The sequence below is a fragment of the Manis pentadactyla genome, chromosome 17 (genome assembly GCF_030020395.1).
Source record: "Manis pentadactyla isolate mManPen7 chromosome 17, mManPen7.hap1, whole genome shotgun sequence".
Lineage (NCBI taxonomy): Eukaryota > Metazoa > Chordata > Mammalia > Pholidota > Manidae > Manis > Manis pentadactyla.
The window spans coordinates 39,699,251-39,716,516 of NC_080035.1; the positions used below are offsets into that span (position 1 = coordinate 39,699,251).

The window sequence follows — 17,266 nt, forward strand, 5'->3', positions numbered from 1 at the left end:
AGGAGGTATAAAGATGGGATATGAGTCTACTTCATTTCTATATAATCAGCTTCTATTAAAGAGCAAAGCTCATAATACTCAATGATAATTTCATAAATGAATGACTGATCTATTAAAAGTTATAAAATCTTTTTCACTTTCTATCACTAGGATTGTATTTCTTTCATCCTTGGAAAGTGCAGAGTGAGGGCTGTCATGGCAACCTGTCTGGGTTTGAGTCCCAATACCACCACTTTCTAGGTTGTGACCTTGAGCAAGTTACTTAACATTCCTGAGCTCAGTTTCTCATGTGAAAAATGGAGTATATACAATACCTACTTTATAGAGTTTTTAATGAGGATTAAATGAGATGTTTAGGAAATATTTCAGAAATTGGCACACAGTAAGCACTCAATAAGTTTTACTGTTAATACTAACCCATGCAATACTTCACCTTTATTTATATTCACAATTAATAATTGTATCAGTTGGGATTTACATTTGGAAGCTACTAACAAACAAGAGCCGAAACACAGGATCTTTAACTGCTTTTCTCTCAGGTAAAAGAACTTTGGGTATGGGTGGTCTTGATTTCATAGGGTGGTGCCAACATCATCAGAGACCCAGCCTATTCCTATATTCCTACTTTGTCTTTTGTAGCCATGGCTTCTATTTTCAGGCTTTTCTCAGGATCCAATATGGCTGCTGAAGCTCCAGCTACTATGTTTGAGCTCCAGGTAAGAAGCAAGACAAAGGAGAGAAGCTAAAAGAAGATCCTGCAAGCTGGCTATCCGTCTCTTAAGGAGGCTTTCTGAATTCCATGTCTAGTTGCAGTGGGGGCTATAAAAAGGTGTCCTTTAGCTGGTCATATTGCTACCTGGAATAAAATCAAAGTTTTGTTATTAAGTAAGAAGAAAATCAATATCGTTTTGGCAGCTAGTTCTTTCATAACTTAAATCAGGACCCTAACATTGCCATCATGAGCAAGGTTTTAATTGATCTAAGCACTACTCCAAAATTATGTTGTCTTTTGGTGGTGTATAGATATGCTTAAGCCAGTAGACTGTGAATTTTATTGGAGTTTGTGATTCACTTCAAGGTACATTTTTGTGTTCTGAAAGAGAGACAGGTTGCCAGTCATTTATATTTTGCATTAGCATACAAATATATATACAGACACATACATATTATTTTGTCATTCTGTATTATTCATCAATCATAGAATATCTCCAAATTGGTATATAAGGGATGAAGGCAGCCTATATATATGGATGAACTCTTTCCTTGACCCAATCATTTAAAAAAGGCACCATTAATAATTAGCCTAGAAAAAGATGACCTTGTAATTGATATACTTTTCCCATGAGAATATGCTAAGAACTAAAATGTGATATGGCATAACATAGGAAAAATGTACCTTTCCTTTATAAATTCTTAACTTTTCTATAAAAGAATTTATGTAATGAAGATAAGATTTCTTTAGAAGCAAATTATGATTCTTTTGTGAGAATTAAAGCTTAATAATCAACATAAAGACATCACTGGCTTAAATCAACTGTCATGGTCAAAGCAGATGACTAACCATTCTGATTTGTCTGGGACATTCCCAGTGTTAAAACTGGGAATTTCAAGTCCTGGAAAATCTTCAGTTCTGGGAAAATGGGGACATTCAGTTACCCTGCTTTTAGTTAAATATTGGGGTAGCTGGTTAAAGTAGTATAAGAGAAACAATTAAATTTTTTTCAGATGATTCTAGGAAACACTGATTCTAGGAATCAAAGGTGAAGGTGGATGTTTCTAGAAAAGGAACAGGAGCAGGTAAGAAAGCAGCAGTTTAGCAGTCATGTGCTAATCAGTCTTGTAACTGTCACCATGTTAAGAACATGTGTTCATAGCCCTGTCTGCTGCTGGCAGTGAGTCATTCTTGTAAATAAAATAAATATGAATAAACGAAGAGGATTTTCATGGTAAACTTTAATCCTAACTTTAAGTATTAGGTCATAACCCTCACCAATTTGAGTTTTCAAATTCTCATATAGGGTTGCCAGATAATATACAGGATGCTCAGTTAAATTTTAATTTCAAATAACTAATGAATATTATTTTAGTTTAAGTATGCCCTCAAATATTGCGTGAGACATCCTTATACTAAAAAATCATCCACTGTTTACCTGAAATTCAAATTTGGGTGGTGGCCTCGTGTTTTCATTTGCTAAACCTGACAATCCTACAGGGAGAAAATCACACAGGGTACCCATTGCTACCAATACCAATACACAGTTTGTTTCCTCGATTGGACTCTCTGAGAGACACCAGTACTTTACCTTTCTCTTATCAGCCTCCCTCATACTCTCTGCGTTCCTTACCATTCATCTCATCCATCTTAGCCTTTTCAGGAAAGGTCCTGGTACTCACCACCTGCTTCACTGAGCAAAAGCTGGGGGGGCAGGAGGTATAAGGCAGAACTCCCTCAACCCTGTCCCTATCCCCCCTTCCCCAACTGTCTGTGCTCCCATCCTTTCTTCTTTAGTTTCTGCCTCAGAACTGACATCTTTCTCCTGTTGACAGTCTTTCTTCTGCATGATGGATTCCATGATCTCCGGTCCTCCAGCTCCTCCCTTACTGCTGGTTCTCTTTTCTTGACATGTGAACAGTCAAGGCTCTTTGATCTTTAACCACAGACTCCTTTTGGTCCTCTAATTGCCATCCTGTCTCCTCTTTTCTTTGACACTCAAGCTTTATGAGAAGCAGTCTGTATTGGTGGGTTCCACGCCTAATTAATCAGCGGCATTACCTGAGAAATTGTACTAACTATTGGCCTCAAGATCCCTCTCCAGACTTAATAAATCCTGGGGTGGGGCCCTCACCAGCCTAGCCAGCTCTACCTCCTCAATATCTTTGGGTTTTGTCCCTGCCTTTGAGAGCCCCTTGTCTCTGCTTTCATCCAGGTGAGCATGACTCCTGCCAGAATTACTGTAGCTCTCTCTCAGTTGCCATATGTGCCGCTAATCTCCTGAATGAACTTCCGCCTCATCCTCAGATTTATTGTAAATTCATATTTTATCTTGTCACATTCCTGATCAGAATCCTTAACTGACTTACCCTTGCCTTCAGGATAAAATCCTTGTCACATTCCTAATCGGAATTCTTCACTGACTTCCCCCTTGCCTTCAGGATAAAATTCAAGTTCCTTAACATGCCAAACACATAAAGTTCTTAATTATGTGGCCACTCCTAACTGTGCAAACCAATCACTCACCACCCTTCTCCCCAAGAATACTTAGCTACCTGCCAATTCTTCTGGTGCTGTGCAGTCTCATTTCCCAGGTTTTACTTGTGCACCTTCAAGCCTCCTCCTACCTGGAACACTTTGAGCCCACTTCTTAAATTCACTCTCCTTATCCTTTAAGATGAAATAATTACCTGTATTCCTGTCTATCCTTGTTTTATCAATAGTGAGCTCCTTGAAGGCAGACCATGTATCTGATTCACTTTTGTGACCCCACTGTATACCATGTCATAGATATTGTTGTAGATACTGTGTAAAAGAAAGAATGCCTGTGTGAATCACTAAATGATTGTATTAAAACATTAAAAAGCCAACAAGTTATTGACCCAGGAAGAAGCGTTAGAATACAAGTTAAATTTCAAAAGGCAACTAAAACTTTAGAATATTAAACTTAGAAGTAGACAGGATCTTAGAGTTCATATAGTCCATTTTATAATTACTGCCGATCAAAAAAAAATCAAATGTAACTCAAATTTATACATATACCTCATCAGAACCAACTGGGTCTCTATTCATCTGTGTTCACTATTTGTTTTTTCATGTACCCTTGATTTTTTGGTTTTCCCCTTGGATATCTTTCTTTTTACCATAAAATCCTACAGTGGGTCCCCAATTTCCTAATGTATCTAGTTGATCTAATGAGTAACCTCAATTTTCTGTTCATTTCTGTGTCTGAATCTCTGTGCTGAATAAATTGTATGTTTCATAATCCATCTCTCTTACTTCTGGCAGTTAGTAGAATGTTTTAGCTGAGTGAAACAACTTATTTCCTTCCAGCAATTTAGACGTTTATTATCAACTTTTTGAGTTTTCTTTGTATTTTTATTATTAAGCAATTTTTCCACATTAACTAGAAATTATAAAATCTCCAAACAAAAATGAGATCCTATATGAATAATATTGTTCTACATCAATATATACAGGGATCATTCATGTATTTGTGTATACTAGAGTTGCAAACACATGTGCAAAATATTTATTGAGCTATCTTTTATCACTCTTTAAGCAGTTTATCTTCTGCTGCAAATAGTGTAATGTTTTAACTACATTTGTTTATAAGTTAACGCACTTGTCTTTCCCTAATTTTTTTGTTGAGGTAAAATATATGCACCATAAAATTTACCATCTTAACCATTTTTAAGTATACAGTTCACTGATATTATATTCATTCGTATTGTGCAATCATCACCACCATCCATCTCAAAAACTCTTTTCATCTTTCAAAACTGAAATTCTTTGTTATTAAACAATAACTCTCCATTATTATACCCCTCTCCCAGTCCCTGGCAACCACCATTCTTTCTGTCTCTATAATTTTGACTGCTCTAAGAAACTTAAGTGGAATCATACTGTATTTGTCTTTTTGTGACTAGCTTATTTCACCTAGCACAGTGTCCTCAATGTTCATACATGTTGTAGTATATGTCAAAATTTTCCTTCTCTTTTAAGACTGAATAATATTCTACTGTATGTATATACTGTGTTTTGCTCATCCATTCATTCACAGATACTTGTGTTGCTCCCATGTTTTAGCAGTGTTGAATAATGCTGTTATGAACATAGGTATGCAAATATCTCTTTGAGAGCTGCTGTCAATTATTTTGAGTATATACCCACATGTGCAATTGCTGGATCATATAGTTATTCTATTTTTAATTTTTTGAAGAACTGTCATACTGTTTTCCACAGTGGCTGCATGACTTTACATTCCCACCAATAGTATGAAGTGTTCTAATTTTTCTACATCCTTGTCAATACTTATTTTCTAATTTTTTTATAGTAGCCATTCTAATGGGTGGAAGTAATAACTTGTTTTTATTATTAGAATTATTTAGCCTGTTTTGAATAATTGGATAGTCTAACATATTTTTGTTTTTATTGGTTATTTTTGAGTTTATGAGTTATTTTTGTTGTTGTTAACAAAAATAGGTAAAATATACTGCTCTTATTTCCTGAATATTGATCTATAATGTTTCTGAAACCAAGGGATCAGTGACCTTGAATTTGAATTGATGACAATATCATGTACTTCCCAACTTTGAAATTTGGTTTTAAGGTCAGAAAAAGTAACTGACCCTTTTTTTGTTGTTGTTTAATGACTGAATATTTTATAAAATTAATAATTACTATTAGATTTCATTTGTTTTTAGCTACGATGTTATTATTATGATTATGTTTAAAAGAGAGTTCTTATTTTGGTAATCATTTCACAATATATGTAAGCCAAGTCAGTATGCTGTACACCTTGTACTGGATGTCAGTTATATCTCAATAAAAAACAAAACAAAACAGACAAAAAATAAAAAAAGAAATCTTATCTTTTAGACATACATTCTAGAATGTTTACAGACAAAATGAAATAATGTCTGAGATTTGCTTCAGAATAATCCAGTGGATGGTGGGGGGTGAGAGCAGGTAGGTTATAGATAAAAAAAGGTTGATCATGAATTGATAATTGTTGAAACTGGGTGATGGATCCAGGGAGGTTTATTGTATTTGTCTCTCTACTTCTGAGAAAAATTGTAATTTTTCATTACAGAAAGTTTTTTTAAAACCGTGTTAATCTATTAAATTAAGTACTTAAAAATAACATTTGTTGAGGGGCGGAAGATGGCGGCGTGAGTAGAGCAGCGGAAATCTCCTCCCAAAACCACATATATCTATGAAAATATAACAAAGACAACCCTTCCTAGAATAAAGACCAGAGGACACAGGACAATATCCAGACCACATCCGCACCTGAGAGAACCCAGCGCCTCGCGAAGGGGGTAAGATACAAGCCCCGGCCCCGCGGGAGCCGAGCGCCCCTCCCCCCAGCTCCCGGCGGGAGAAGAGCAGGCAGAGCGGGAGGGAGACGGAGCCCAGGGCTGCCGAACACCCAGCCCCAGCCATCCGGGCCAGAGTGCAGGGCGCTCGATACTAGGAAAACAGTGCAGCAAGAACAGTGAGCAGGCACTGGAGGCTGGGCGACAGAGGACATAAGAAAAGCGAGCGACCATTTTTTTTATTTTTTTATTTTTTTGCTTTTTTGCTGCTTTGTTTCGGCGAGCGCTTTTTGGAAGTCTTAAAGGGACAGGGACCCCAATACTAGGGAAACAGGGCAGAAAGACCGGTGAGCAGAGGCCTGAGGCTGGCACCGGAGAAAAAAGAAAAACGAACGACCACCTTTTTTTTTTTTTAATTAAAAAAATTTTTTTTTTTTTTTTAAATAAAAAAATTTTTTTTCTTTTTTTTTGTGGTCGTTGTTTTGTTTTGGCGGGTGCTTTTTGGAAGTCTTAAAGGGGCAGGGCGGGTCACTTAATCCAGAGGTAGGGAATCCGGGATCTTTGGGCACCCTAACCCCTGGGCTGCAGGGAGCAGGGAGGCCCCTTACGGAGATAAATAGCCTCCCAGCCGCTCCTGCTCCAACGCGACTCCACCATTTTGGAGTAGCTGCCCGAGCCAGGCCACGCCCACAGCAACAGCGGAGATTAACTCCATAGCAGCCGGGCAGGAAGCAGAAACCCTGTCTGCGCGCAGCTGCACAGCACAAGCCACTAGAGGCCGCTGTTCTCCCAGGAGAGGAGGGCCACAAACCAACAAGAAAGGAAGTCCTTCCCGCCGTCACTCGTCCCAGTTCTGCAGACTATTCCTATCACCATGAAAAGGCAAAGCTACAGGCAGACAAAGATCACAGAGACAACACCAGAGAAGGAGACAGACCTAACCAGTCTTCCTGACAAAGAATTCAAAATAAGAATCATAAACATGCTGACAGAGATGCAGAGAAATACGCAAGAAAAATGGGATGAAGTCCGGAAAGAGATCACAGATGCCAGAAAGGAGATCGCAGAAATGAAACAAACTCTGGAAGGGTTTATAAGCAGAATGGATAGAATGCAAGAGGCCATTGATGGAATTGAAATCAGAGAACAGGAACGCATAGAAGCTGACATAGAGAGAGACAAAAGGATCTCCAGGAATGAAACAATATTAAGAGAACTGTGTGACCAATCTAAAAGGAACAATATCCGTGTTATAGGGGTCCCAGAAGAAGAAGAGAGAGGAAAAGAGATGGAAAGTATCTTAGAAGAAATAATTGCTGAAAACTTCCCCACACTGGGGGAGGAAGTAATCAAACAGACCACGGAAATACACAGAACCCCCAACAGAAAGGATCCAAGAAGGGCAACACCAAGACACATAATAATTAAAATGGCAAAGATCAAGGACAAGGAAAGAGTGTTAAAGGCAGCTAGAGAGAAAAAGGTCACCTATAAAGGGAAACCAATCAGGCTAACGTCAGATTTCTCAACAGAAACCCTACAGGCCAGAAGAGAATGGCATGATATATTTAATACAATGAAACAGAAGGGCCTTGAACCAAGGATACTGTATCTAGCACGACTATCATTCAAATATGACGGTGGGATTAAACAATGCCCAGACAAACAAAAGCTGAGGGAATTTGCTTTCCACAAACCACCTCTACAGAACATCTTACAGGGACTGCTCTAGATGGGAGCATTCCTAGAAGGAGCACAGCACAAAACACCCAACATATGAAGAATCGAGGAGGAGGAACAAGAAGGGACAGAAGAAAAGAATCTCCAGACAGTGTATATAACAGCTCAATAAGCGAGCTAAGTTAGGCAGTAAGATACTAAAGAGGCTAACCTTGAACATTTGGTAACCACGAATTTAAAGCCTGCAATGGCAATAAGTACATATCTTTCAATAGTCACCCTAAATGTTAATGGGTTGAATGCACCAATCAAAAGACACAGAGTAACAGAATGGATAAAAAAGGAAGACCCATCTATATGCTGCTTACAAGAAACTCACCTCAAACCCAAAGACATGTACAGACTAAAAGTCAAGGGATGGAAAAACATATTTCAAGCAAACAACAGTGAGAAGAAAGCAGGGGTTGCAGTACTAATATCAGACAAAATAGACTTCAAAACAAAGAAAGTAACAAGAGATAAAGAAGCACACTACATAATGATAAAGGGCTCAGTCAAACAAGAGGATATAACCATTCTAAATATATATGCACCCAACACAGGAGGACCAGCATATGTGAAACAAATACTAACAGAACTAAAGGGGGATATAGACTGCAATGCATTCATTCTAGGAGACTTCAACACACCACTCACCCCAAAGGATAGATCCACTGGGCAGAAAATAAGTAAGGACACGGAAGCACTGAACAACACAGTAGAGCAGATGGACCTAATAGACATCTATAGAACTCTACATCCAAAAGCAACAGGATATACATTCTTCTCAAGTGCACATGGAACATTCTCCAGAATAGACCACATACTAGGCCACAAAAAGAGCCTCAGAAAATTCCAAAAGATTGAAATCCTACCAACCTACTTTTCAGACCACAAAGGCATAAAACTAGAAATAAACTGTACAAAGAAAGCAAAGAGGCTCACAAACACATGGAGGCTTAACAACACGCTCCTAAATAATCAATGGATCAATGACCAAATCAAAATGGAGATCCAGCAATATATGGAAACAAATGACAACAACAACACTAAGCCCCAACTTCTGTGGGACACAGCAAAAGCAGTCTTAAGAGGAAAGTATATAGCAATCCAAGCATATTTAAAAAAGGAAGAGCAATCCCAAATGAATGGTCTAATGTCACAATTATCAAAATTGGAAAAAGAAGAACAGATGAGGCCTAAGGTCAGCAGAAGGAGGGACATAATAAAGATCAGAGAAGAAATAAATAAAATTGAGAAGAATAAAACAATAGCAAAAATCAATGAAACCAAGAGCTGGTTCTTCGAGAAAATAAACAAAATAGATAAGCCTCTAGCCAGACTTATTAAGAAGAAAAGAGAGTCAACACAAATCAACAGTATCAGAAACGAGAAAGGAAAAATCACGACGGACCCCACGGAAATGCAAAGAATTATTGGAGAATACTATGAAAACCTATATGCTAACAAGCTGGGAAACCTAGGAGAAACGGACAACTTCCTAGAAAAATATAACCTTCCAAGATTGACCCAGGAAGAAACAGAAAATCTAAACAGACTAATTACCAGCAACGAAATTGAAGAGGTAATCAAAAAACTACCAAAGAACAAAACCCCCGGGCCAGATGGATTTACCTCGGAATTTTATCAGACATACAGGGAAGACATAATACCCATTCTCTTTAAAGTTTCCCAAAAAATAGAGGAGGAGAGGATACTCCCAAACTCATTCTATGAAGCTAACATCACCCTAATACCAAAACCAGGCAAAGACCCCACCAAAAAAGAAAACTACAGACCAATATCCCTGATGAATGTAGATGCAAAAATACTCAACAAAATATTAGCAAACCGAATTCAAAAATACATCAAAAGGATCATACACCATGACCAAGTGGGATTCATCCCAGGGATGCAAGGATGGTACAACATTCGAAAGTCCATCAACATCATCCACCACATCAACAAAAAGAAAGACAAAAACCACATGATCATCTCCATAGATGCTGAAAAAGCATTTGACAAAGTTCAACATCCATTCATGTTAAAAACTCTCAGCAAAATGGGAATAGAGGGCAAGTACCTCAACATAATAAAGGCCATCTATGATAAACCCACAGCCAACATTATATTGAACAGCGAGAAGCTGAAAGCATTTCCGCTGAGATCGGGAACTAGACAGGGATGCCCACTCTCTCCACTGTTATTTAACATAGTACTGGAGGTCCTAGCTACAGCAATCAGACAAAATAAAGAAATACAAGGAATCCAGATTGGTAAAGAAGAAGTTAAACTGTCACTATTTGCAGATGACATGATACTGTACATAAAAAACCCTAAAGACTCCACCCCAAAACTACTAGAACTGATATCGGAATACAGCAAAGTTGCAGGATACAAAATCAACACACAGAAATCTGTGGCTTTCCTATATATTAACAATGAACCAACAGAAAGAGAAATCAGGAAAACAACTCCATTCACAATTGCATCAAAAAAAATAAAATACCTAGGAATAAACCTAACCAAAGAAGTGAAAGACTTATACTCTGAAAACTACAAGTCACTCTTAAGAGAAATTAAAGGGGACACTAACAGATGGAAACTCATCCCATGCTCGTGGCTAGGAAGAATTAATATCGTCAAAATGGCCATCCTGCCCAAAGCAATATACAGATTTGATGCAATCCCTATGAAACTACCAGCAACATTCTTCAATGAACTGGAACAAATAATTCAAAAATTCATATGGAAACACCAAAGACCCCGAATAGCCAAAGCAATCCTGAGAAAGAAGAATAAAGTATGGGGGATCTCACTCCCCAACTTCAAGCTCTACTATAAAGCCATAGTAATCAAGACAATTTGGTACTGGCACACTACAGAGCCACAGACCAATGGAACAGACTAGAGAATCCAGACATTAACCCAGACATATATGGTCAATTAATATTTGATAAAGGAGCCATGGACATACAATGGCGAAATGACAGTCTCTTCAACAGGTGGTGCTGGCAAACCTGGACAGCTACATGTAGGAGAATGAAACTGGACCATTGTCTAACCCCATATACAAAAGTAAACTCAAAATGGATCAAAGACCTGAATGTAAGCCATGAAACCATTAAACTCTTGGAAGAAAACATAGGCAAAAACCTCTTAGACATAAACATGAGTGACCTCTTCTTGAACATATCTCCCCGGGCAAGGAAAACAATAGCAAAAATGAGTAAGTGGGACTATATTAAGCTGAAAAGCTTCTGTACAGCAAAAGACACCATCAATAGAACAAAAAGGATCCCTACAGTATGGGAGAATATATTTGAAAATGACACATCCGATAAGGGCTTGACGTCCAGAATATATAAAGAGCTCACACACCTCAACAAACAAATAACCCAATTAAAAAATGGGCAGAGGAACTGAACAGACGGTTCTCCAAAAAAGAAATACAGATGGCCAACAGACACATGAAAAGATGCTCCACATCGCTAATTATCAGAGAAATGCAAATTAAAACTACAATGAGGTATCACCTCACACCAGTAAGGATGGCTGCCATCCAAAAGACAAACAACAACAAATGTTGGCGAGGCTGTGGAGAAAGGGGAACCCTCCTACACTGCTGGTGGGAATGTAAGTTAGTTCAACCATTGTGGAAAGCAGTATGGAGGTACATCAAAATGCTCAAAACAGACTTACCATTTGACCCAGGAATTGCACTCCTAGGAATTTACCCTAAGAACGCAGCAATCAAGTTTGAGAAAGACAGATGCACCCCTATGTTTATTGCAGCACTATTTACAATAGCCAAGAATTGGAAGCAACCTACATGTCCATCAATAGATGAATGGATAAAGAAGATGTGGTACATATACACAATGGAATACTACTCAGCCATAAGAAAAGGGCAAATCCAATCATTTGCAGCAACATGGATGGAGCTGGAGGGTATTATGCTCAGTGAAACAAGCCAAGCGGAGAAAGAGAAATACCAAATGATTTCACTTATCTGTGGAATATAAGAACAAAGGAAAAACTGAAGGAACAAAACAGCAGCAGAATCACAGAACTCAAGAATGGACTAACAGGTACCAAAGGGAAAGGGACTGGGGAGGATGGGTGGGTAGGGAGGGATAAGGGGGGGAGAAGTAGGGGGGTATTAAGATTAACATGCAAGGGGGGGTAGGAGAAAAGGGAGGGCTGTACAACACAGAGAAGGCAAGTAGTGATTCTACAACATTTTGCTATGCTGATGGACAATGACTGTAAAGGGGTTTATAGGGGAGACCTGGTATAGGGGAGAGCCTAGTAAGCATAATATTCATCATGTAAGTGTAGATTAGTGATACCAAAAACAAAGAAAAAGAAAAAAAGGGCAGTTCCTGTGTGGTAACCTCCAACGAGTTCTACACAAGGGTATAAAGGGCATATAAAAGTGTAGGCAAAGGGTCTGTTTGTGTTTATACAGAGGATCAAAGCCTAATTGGGCTACCCCGAAAATGAACTAAGATACGATATGAAAAAGAACTTCCAACATCAGCACTCTCTGGAAGACTCATGCCAGAAGATGATCATCAAAAAACCCCAACAAAGATCGACGCACTGCTACAGCTGTAGATGCACTCATCCCACCAGTTCCTGGACTTGCCATGGGAATGAGGAAGGAGATATCTAAGCTGGCCTGTGCATACAGTAAAACAACAAAATTGGACTGGATCTATACTGTTGGAACTCAACCAAGAATTTGGAGAAGTGCAAATTGTAGCGCTCCAAAGTCTTACAACTACAAACTATTTACTGTTAAAAGAACATATGGCATGTGAACAGTCCCCAGGAATGGGTTGTTTTAATTTGTCTGATTTCTCTCAGACTGTTCAAGTTCAGTTGGACAATATCCACCATATCATAGATAAGTTTTCACAAATGCCTAAGGTGCCTAACTGGTTTTCTTGGTTTCACTGGAGATGGCTGGTAATTACAGATATGCTTTGGTTATGTAACTATACTCCTATTATGTTAATGTGTGTGTGCAATTTAAGTAGTAACTTAAAACCTATACATGCTGAAGTTACTCTACAAGAAGATATATCAAAGAAATAATCAATCTTCCCATGTTTTCTTCCGCCTGCTACTTCTATAGCTTTTCTTCTTCCTTCCTAATTACAACCCTTAAATAGAATTCGTGCCTCATATCAAATTTACCGAGTATCATAATTCTTCCAAGTGGTAAAGATACCTCAAGACAAATGCTGGGCATAGAAGCCACAGGGCATAAATATGCAAAGAAGTAAAAAGCTAACTTTTTCAAACAATAAGGCTTCTCTCTCACTTACCAACTTCACATTTCCCTGTATGGCCCCGGAAGATGACTGGTTAGCCAGAGACGGGTAAGATTCCTCAAGGGAGGAACAACCTAAGACAGGCACAGTCGCAGGGGGGCCATCAGGTGAGAAATTGGGGATCAACAGAGGTGAGGTTTAGAACCTCACCCCCCCGTTCTAAGAGAAATCTTCTGCATACGTGGATGTTTTATTGCCCTGGTCTAGCTTGGATTAACACATAGTCTACAGGCACACACCTGATCATCTACATGTGCTCTCTTACAACACTAAACTATGTTTTCTACCTTTATCTTGTATCTACCTACCACTTCAGCATTTTATTAAAAATAATAATAATAAAGAGAGAAATGTGGTATCCACATATAAACCAAGTATAAAAACCAAATGAGTATTCATATTTGAACTGACTGTTTATAGTTCATAATGCATGAGCAAAACCGAAAGTTTCTGTGATGACTGCCCTTGTACTGTTCACTTTGTAACTTATTCATTATGTAAGAATTTGTTCTACATGTAAAAACTTGTTTGTTATGCCTCAGAAGATTGGAGACTGACAAAAATTAGGCTTGGGGTGGATTAATGATTGTGCATTGAGCATTGACTCCCCTATACAGAATTTTATTGTCGTTAACAACCATTTGATCAGTAAATATGAGAGATGCCCTCACCAAAAAAAAAAAAAAAAAAAAAGGACAGACTTCCAATGGTAAAATAAATTAGTAACCGGGATGTAATGTATAGCATAAGGAATATAGTCAAGATATTGTAACAGCCTGGTAGGGTGATAGCTGGAACCTAGAATTATGTATATAAATGTTCTACCACTGTGTTGTACACTTGAAACTCATGTAATGTAATACTGTGTGTCAACTACCCTTCAATAAAAAATAATCATTAAAAAAAAAAAAATAACATTTGTTAAGTATTAGAGTAACTTTTCACGTAAGGTACAAAAGAAGTGTGAAATAAAATGTTTCTATTACGCTCACATACAGTATTGCTTTTCTTGCATTTGATTCTTACCATAGATGACTGATTCAGTTCTCAGATGATATTAAGTTTGTATCATATTAGAAAAAAATTTTAATTACTAAAAAATGAATAGTTAGTTGAATAATGTGGGGACAAAAACAGATTACTCATGAATTGCTGCATAATCCAACAGGCCATTTTTTTGCCTAAAGTTGTAGTACAACTCTGTCTAATAGAACTTTCTGCAATGCTGGAAATGTTCTCTACAAGTTCTGTGCAACATGGTAAGCACTAGTCACATGTGGCTACTGAGTTGGCTGATAGGCCCAAATGGATTGTGGGCCTGGGAATGGAAACTTAAATTTTATTGATTTTCTTTTGTATTTTTAAGCACTTTTCATTGGAAGATTTGACAAATTATGTATTTCAGTGAAGATGTATATCCTTTTGACAAGTGAAAAATAAAATACAAAGTCCATAAATTAAAAATTGGGGATTAGAAGTCATCATACCACTTGACCTGAAATATTTTATAGATGTTAAAATTTATTATTTTATAGTTACAAAATTAATAAATTTATAATGCTGAGAAAGTATTATAAATAAGTTAGCTATAAATAATATAGATTGTAAAAATAGTCAATTATTATATCTAACTTGTTTTGAGATTTCAGTAGTGTACCATATCAAGAATTCTTAACAGCTAATAATAATAGGTAACATTTATAAAATGCTTGGCATATGTGAGACACTATTAAGGCATTTTATGTGCACTTAATAATTTCATATATATTTAATGTGTTACAGGCTAACACAGCTAATTCTTATACCAACACTATCTGGTCAGTAACTGTTGATATCCCCATTTATCAGTGAAGAAACTTGGATAGAGGGGAAATAACTCAACTCAAATTTAAGTTAGCAACTGGAGGGCTGGGATTGGAATCCAGAAATTTGGCTTAAGTCCACATTCTTAACTGCTTTTCTATATTTCTTTTCTTAAAATAATTTTCCTAGAAAAGGTTAGGAAAGATTAACATTAATTAGTTGTTAAAATGTGTTTATAAACAGTTTCTTATCAGTTTGGAAAAATCCTATGGAGGGTATTACTAAAAAGTTTTGTGAAAAAGGATATGAAATTGAATATAGAGAAACAACTGTGTTTATCCTCTCTTGTCCCACTAAAGAATTATGTGTAAGAAAAAAGAACAGAAATAAATCTTTTGTCAGTCTTTTTTGTGTGTTTGAAATTTCTATAATCAGAAAAATATTTCTTATAAAACTAGCTAAATGACAAATCATGTTTAAAAGCTCTTCAGGCTTAAAATAATATTTGGTATTAGAGGGAATCTATATCTAAATTGTTATACAAGTTCATAAAAAGTTATCCTGAAAACTTTGCTATTTATTTTCCAGATGCTCATTCTCAGAATTAATCTTAGTTCAATCTGAAGATACTTTTATTTTTAATAAGTTAAGTCCACATTCCTTAAAGATATGATTGTACTTATTTGTCAGGTAAAAATACAATTTTTTTTCTCTGAAGACAAATCGTGGGTACTCCTTAAAATTGAACTCTTCAAACTTACATTTTAACCTCTCAGAGGTTGGCAAATAGGTTGTGGGTGGAATAAAATGTACATGTTTCACAAATGATTCCTGTCTTCCTTCATTGATTTGAGTACTTTAGAAGCCAAAAATTCCTTTTGGGTATTCCATATGAATATGACCTAAGGAGACTTTTTCATAAAGCAGGGGATATATTGCATACATTAGTCTGGACTTTTCCTGAGATGTATGGAACAGACTCTTAAACTGTTTACTATCAATGTGAATCATTGCTACTAGCTGCCATTTATTGAATACCAACTATTTAATAAATAGACACTACACTAGGTATTTTGTTATCTTATTAAATCTTCACTCCAGTCTAGTGAGGTGGATATTTCATTTCCATTTTACAAATCAGGAAATTAATATGCAAAGAGAAAATTCAACTTGGCCAGGGTCAGTTGCTATGTAACTGACAGAGAGCCAGCTTTTTTTGTGGGTAGTAATTGTGAAGATCAGAGACAGAAACAGACAGTAGAATGGTAGCTGCTAGGGATTAGGTGGGGAGGCGGAAAGAGGAGTTAGCATTAAATGGATAGAGGTTTTCAGTTGGGATAATTAAAAAGTTCTGAAGATGAACAGTGGTGATGGTTGCACAATAATGTGAAAGTATTGATGCGCATGAAATATACACTTGAAAATAGTTAAAGTAAATTTTATGTTTTGTATATTTTACCAAAATAAAAAGTAACTCATGAAAACTCTTTAGAGTAGAGTTCTATCTAGCCCATTATAGAATTAATACAAGGTTAAGGATCATAAGAGACTCTATCTGAAATCATATGTGAAAGTGGGAAGGACATAATTAGTGAGATGTCACTTAAGTGGCTAGATCTACTTCTGTTGACATTTAGAGTAAAACCAGGTAAAATTTCATGGAGAACTATTAGAAATTTCCTAAGCCTCATTTACAAAATATGATATTTTTGTTAACTTTTGGAATATCTCCTTGTTGATATTAAAAATTCTTTAAAAATTAGACAGCATCCTATGCATGGATATATTGCTATATTTAGATGAATTGCTATATTGCATAGCAATGAAATGGAGGCTTCAATCATTATATTCAATAATAAGGGTCTACTTTATGGAAGATCCCACATAGGTACTGAAAGCAAACATGTTCTATCCTCTGACGCCAGCGCCTGAAGGCAGGGTAAGTAAGCCCAGACAAAAAACTGTAAAAAAAGAGAGGTGAGCAGGCCAAATGGCTAAGCCTTTTGAAGGGAAAGTTGAAGGGAATAGACATTCATGTTGACAAACATGCACACTCTCATCCTCTGAAACTAAAGATCAGATTTTAAAAACAAACATTTCAAATAGACCAGATGCTGATGGATAGTTCTGCAAAATTTATTTCTCCTGTCCCTATTCTAGAATATGATTTTTCCCCTTCTACCTTTGGCATTTTAAACACATGCATAAGAGAAAGAGGCAGAAAGTGAAACAAGTCACCTACCTCTGTCCACTTGTCTGAAGCCTCATTCTTAACTCCAAGAAAAGTGAAGAGGAATGTATATGCATATATCACAAAGGACCCATTATTTCTGGAAAAATAATGAGTTATTGTAAATCCAAGACAAATG

The 17,266-nt window shown here is 36.9% G+C and overlaps 1 long non-coding RNA gene across 1 annotated transcript; it reads right to left on the reverse strand.

Annotated features, from left to right (window-relative positions):
• Positions 1–439: 439 nt before the first annotated feature.
• Positions 440–17,227, reverse strand: LOC130681435 (uncharacterized). Its single transcript, XR_008994593.1, has 3 exons — positions 17,140–17,227; positions 3,403–3,517; positions 440–856 (listed from the first exon to the last, which is right to left on the reverse strand). It is a non-coding gene; the product is annotated as an uncharacterized LOC130681435 (long non-coding RNA).
• Positions 17,228–17,266: the final 39 nt, after the last annotated feature.